This window comes from Pteropus vampyrus, unplaced genomic scaffold, assembly GCF_000151845.1.
Source record: "Pteropus vampyrus isolate Shadow unplaced genomic scaffold, Pvam_2.0 Scaffold107, whole genome shotgun sequence".
NCBI classification, from domain to species: Eukaryota; Metazoa; Chordata; class Mammalia; order Chiroptera; family Pteropodidae; genus Pteropus; species Pteropus vampyrus.
Window position 1 is genome coordinate 3,291,947 of NW_011888888.1, and position 5,949 is coordinate 3,297,895.

The following is a 5,949-nucleotide window of genomic DNA, read 5'->3' on the forward strand; positions in this document are numbered from 1 at the left end:
AAATTCCCTTGTGCCCTTTGTTGAAGGTCTGTTAAAGTATACTGACAATTTTTTAAAAATTGGTTTGTTTTCTTTAGACTGAGTTTAGAAAGATTTTAAATATTCTGGGTATCAGTCCTTTATCAGATATATATTTCACAAATATTTTCTCCCAATCTGAAGCTTGACTTTTTATTTTTTTAAAAAAGTTCTTTTGAAGAGCTTTCATGTAATTTTTTAAAACTAAAATACCTGATTTATTTTTTTCACTATTTTGTGTATATAGGAGTAATCTGTTATTACAGGGTAATGGATAATAAAAAATATGCATAAATGCAGACATTTAAATCATATCATACAATATTCATAGGAGAAAAGAAGAAGGGAAGTTGATCTCTTTCTAATCTGTTAGAATAGTTCCTCGTAAAGTAGTTATAGAATACAATAAGTTCCTAATAGCAAATGCAAACTTGAATGCAATTAAAAGGGAATATGGATAGATATTTTGGTTATGTCAAAGTTTCAAGGCATTATCCTTGTTTATTTCCAGATAATTTTTTTCCTTTTCTTTTATGTCTTTAAGGAAATAAAAAATAAAGCATGATCTGGCTTAAGATGGAGAAATAAAGGTAGAATTCAGAATTTTTTTCTCCAAATAATAACAAAATGAACAAAAAAGAGGAAAATGTGGTAACAAAATTAATCAACAAAGCATCAGTCAACTAAGGGAACAGTTATGACGAAATGACAAAATTTAATGGCCTGGAGCCTAAGAAGAGGAGGTGATTCTGGGAGGGTAGCTCAACACAGCCAACCTCCTAACCCCATTTTTAATCCTAAATATGGAGAAAAGTAGATATTATCTTTTACCTTTTCAGAGTAAAGAATTTTAGAAATTGATGCTGGAGGGAAATGGTTAAATTTTGAATAACAGGTCTGACACTTTCAGAAAGAGAATGATTCGAAAGAAAAACAAATTAAAGTCCAGTGGTTTCTTTTTGGAAGAATGAGATACAGATATCCAATTGAGTAGAATAAACCTCGATAAAGGACTCCTCTTTAAAAAAAGCAAAACAGAAACTTCTTTATTACGGAAAATATCAATCATATTTAAAAAAAGAGTAGCATAATGGATTATAATTCACCCATCACCCAAATTTAATAATGAGTAACAACAATGGTCAGTCAATATTGTTTCATCAATACTGTCACACTTTAACTTCTTTTATATTTGGTGCTTGTGAAAGATGTTTACCAAATCAGTCATTTTTGTATCAACAACATAACTATTACATAGCAGGCATTCAATGGTGTTAGCTAAATGAATCAATTAATCAATGAATGAATCAATCTCCATTTAAACATATTATTCCACTTTCCAGAAAGTAAGTCTGCCTTTAAAAAAAGATGAACACTATATATGATGAATGTGATAACAATGCAAAGAACCAATTTCATTAAATATGTGCAAGGACAGGCATTTTGAAGATAATCAGGCTAAGATTATGGATTCTTCTTAAATGAGAAAGAGAATCCTACTAATGGAAACCTTTCTAAGCGAATAGGGACTGAGAAACACACTTGGTAGCTTGAAGGTGACAGAATTAAATGCTCAGGCCCAAATTCACAATGACAATTTAATGCTGAGACATCAGCCTGTACCTTAAAGCAAAGAACTTGTACTTATTTAAAATATGCCTTTTTGTAGAGCTATCACGTCCAAATTGATGTAATTTTACCTCTTTTGATTATGAATTTTCTTGCCTTAAAAAGCCAGTGGTATTAAGAAGTGTGTATACACACACATACACATATATACTTATAGTATGAATACACAAAGCCAAACATAAACATACATGATTACATAATTTCTGCCATTTATTTCCCAAATACCTCAGAGGCCAGTTCTATCTATTTGGGACCAAATGGATAACCTTCAATATAGTCATGAAAAAATTTGAATATATGATACTAGAATCTCTAGTATGTCAACTAATATGTGACTCAGTAAATCATCTTTTTAGTTTATTCCACACAAATACCTAAATATTTTGAAATATGATGTTCTTAAGGACACTATTACTGTTATTAAAAAGGACTGAGACCATATTTGCTCTAAAGAAGCAGTAATTTCTCCCCAAACAAATGTTAATAATTGGAAGCAATTGCAGTCAGAATGGAACTTAACTAGTCAGGGGAGAACCTAAGCATCTACTTATGGGAAATTGGTGGCATAAATGAGAATATGATATGGGCCATCAATGCAGGAGGTATTTTAAAAGAGCTGATTTGATCTGCCCTCTTTGATTTTCAACCTAATGAATAAAACATTATAACAACTTTAAAATTTATATAATTTAGTTATTAAATTTTAAAGTAGGAAGCAATATTATTTTAACTCTAATAATATAATTAAATTTAACCTTCTGAATCTATTTCAAAAAAGCACATTTATAAAAACCTGGTTTATATTTCTCCAAAAAGTAATCTGTTGATGGTTATTTCAGTTTCTATTATAGCACTACCTAGAGTTGAATTATTAAGAAATCAGACCAACCTGTATATGGAAAAATACTACCAATTTTAATATCCATTGCTAGTCTATTCCTTAACCCTTATTCATTCTATAATTTATACTTAACTATGATTCTCTGAGATAGTGCATGATATGTTGGTGTATATGGAATTAGAAGACACATTTCTAAATTGCCTGAAACATTTTTTTGCTCTGCAACAATTTATTAGCTGTAGGTAGTCTTTTAAATATTGATTATTCTAGAGATCAAAGGAGCTGATAGATCTGAAATGTATTTTCACTTAAATGGAAATAGAAAATGTCTCTATTTTACTAATAATGTTAAAGGATTTATGGTTGAAACTACATGGCAACAAATTTATGTAAAAGAAAATAAAAAAATGTTCAAATAGATATGGATGGTTGTATTTCACAGATATACGCATATAGTTTGTTATTGTATTCTTTCCTACAAAGGATTCTTTAGAGATTGCCACTGTTTCGTGGAAGAAAATGAAGAATTGAGATTCAGAAGACCTAAATTCATAGAAAACAATAAAGTCATGCAAAGATTTGCATGTTTTTGTTTAATGAATACACACACATAATATTTTAGAAGGAGCTTCTACTAAAAGCATTGTTGGGGATTGCCACTATGCATTCAAAGAGAATCCTGCATTGAGATTCACAAGACATCAGTAGTTGTCCCAGCTCTGCCTATAATTCGATTTGAGGTATTCACTTAACTACTTAAGCATTTGATTCCTGATTTGTTAAATAATGAGGCTCTAATAAACAATCTCTGAGGTCCCTTTTAGATCTAAGAAATGCTAATATTCTATTTTCAGTTGTCAGAATAATCATCTTACTTTTGCAAGGAGTTTATACATTTTAAAGTTTATATAAGCAATGTATTAACAGTGGATAAAGAATGGAAATTGAAGATAAAGTAACAGATGTCCTACTATCCAGCCACAACCATTACTAATATATGGTCTCCCACACTTTTCCATATATGTATGTATAATTTAAAACAATAATAAGGCCCTCTAACTTGCTTTTCTTCCTCAATACATAATAACAAACATCTCTCCATGTTATTACATATAGATTTGGATAATTTTAAATACTTCATATGTATGCACAAAATATATTTAATGAATCTCTTTTTTTGGACTTTCATATTATTTCTAATTTTGTTATTACAACAAACTATGATGACTAACATCATACATGTATCTTTACTAATTTCTCTATTTCTTTGAATAAATGCACAGATTTGGGATTATTAGTTCAAAGAAGTAGATGTTTCTTTTTAGTAATTTGATATATTTTGACAAATTGCTGTATAGAAAAGTTTATCCTGATACAGTTCCACAGGCTGTAAAGCAGAGGGTTTATTTTCCTCAAAACGAAGAGAATCCTGGGAGCCTCATTCCTGTTAACCTTTGCTATATTGACAGGCAAAAAATGGTACTCTGCTCTAATCTCAATGTTCATTTTTTTGATTATTAATGGGAACAAATGTATCACTAAATGTTTGGGCCACTTTTACCTTTGTTAGTAAATTTTCTGTACGTGCTTTTAGCCTACCTGAAAAAATTAATACTTTATTTTTAGAGCAGTTTTAGGTGTGTAGAAAAATCAAGAGAAAAGTACAAGGGTTCTCATATACCCCTTTTTGTTCCTTACTACCCAGTTTCCCTATTATTAACATTTTATAATGTGGCACACTTCTTACAATTGATGAACTAATGTTGATACATTTTTATTTTTTAAAGTCTATAGTTTACATTAGGGTTTACTCTTTGTGTTGTATAGTTCTACAGATTTTGAAAAACATAAAATGTGATGTGTCCAACATTATGGCATCATACAGGATAGTTTTACTGCCCTAAAAATACTCTGTACTCTACCTATTGATCCCTTCCCATCCCCAACCCCCTGGAAACCAGTGATCTTTTTATTGTCGCCATAGTTTTGTCTTGTCCAGATTGTCATATACTTGGAATCATTTTCAAATTGCCTTTTTCACTTAGCAATATGCATTTAAGTTTCCTCCATGTGTTTTCATGGCTTGATAGTTCATTTCTTTTTAGCACTGAATAATATTCCATTGTATGGATATACCACAGTTCTTGCATTCATCTATGGAAGAACATTTTGACTGCTTCCAATTTTTTTGCAATAACTAATAAGCCAGCTATTAACATTTGTGTGCAGGCTTTTGTGTGGGTATCTTTTCACTTCTTTTCAATAAATACAAAGGAGCATAATTGGTGGATTATGTACTGGGGCTATGTTTTGTAAGAAACAGCCAAACTAACACTCAAAGTGGCTGTTGGTACCATTCTGCATTTCTGCCAGCAAGGAATGGGAGTTCCTGTTGCTCCATATTCTGCCAGAATTTGATGGTGTTTTGGATTTTAGACATTCTAACAGGTGTGCAGTGTTGTCTAGTCATTGTATCAATTTGCAATTCACTAATGACATATGTTCATATTATATGTACTTATTTGCCATTTGTATATCTTCTTTGGTAAAGTGTTCCTGTATTTTGCTCATTTTTTGATCAGTTTTTCTTAATTTTGATTTCTCTGTCTTATGTTGTCATTCTCTTAAAAGCCCATGAAAATTAGTAATATCAATATTTCGTCATATATCTTACAAATAATCTTATAGTAACTGAGTGCTTGTACCATTCCAAAGTTTCTAATTTCTTTGAAGCCAAATTTTGTCAATTCTTTTGTGTTTTCTGCCTATAGTATCATGCCCTGCAATTAAATAACTATTACAAGCTATACACTAACATCTATTAGCATAATTTTCTCTCTCATTTTTTAAACAATTAAATTCTTACTTAATCTGGAATAATTTTCATCTCTGCAGGAGTTACTTTGCTCTTTAATAGTTATTTAAGTAAATCCATATTTAAAAAAATATGCCACAAACTTTATCGATTAAAAATAACAACTATTACATACTATATTCCCACACATGTGCAAGGCCATTTCTGAACTTAATTTTTTCCACTGCATTTCTGTTGATTTCTACACCAGCATTACCTTACTTCGAATGTTGTGGAATTGTAAAATATTATAATTCTAAGTTGGGCAAATCTTTCTTCTTTTTTTCTTTCATTTTTAAATTTTTACTATTTTTTAAATTAATTAATTAATTTATTTTGGTGACATTGGTTAATGAAATACAATAAGTTTAAGGTGTACAACTTAACAGTAATTGCATTGTGCATTCCCCTCCCATAGTTAGATTTCTTTCTGTCACTATATATTTGATCCCTTTTAACCTATCTACCTCCCTCCTCCCTCCTCCCCTCCTACCCTATAGTAACCACTAGTCCATTATCCATGTCCATGAGTCTCTGTTTGTTTTTCTTGTTCATTTGTTGCTTTTAGGTTTATATCCCACATATGTGATATCATGTGATTTTCAAC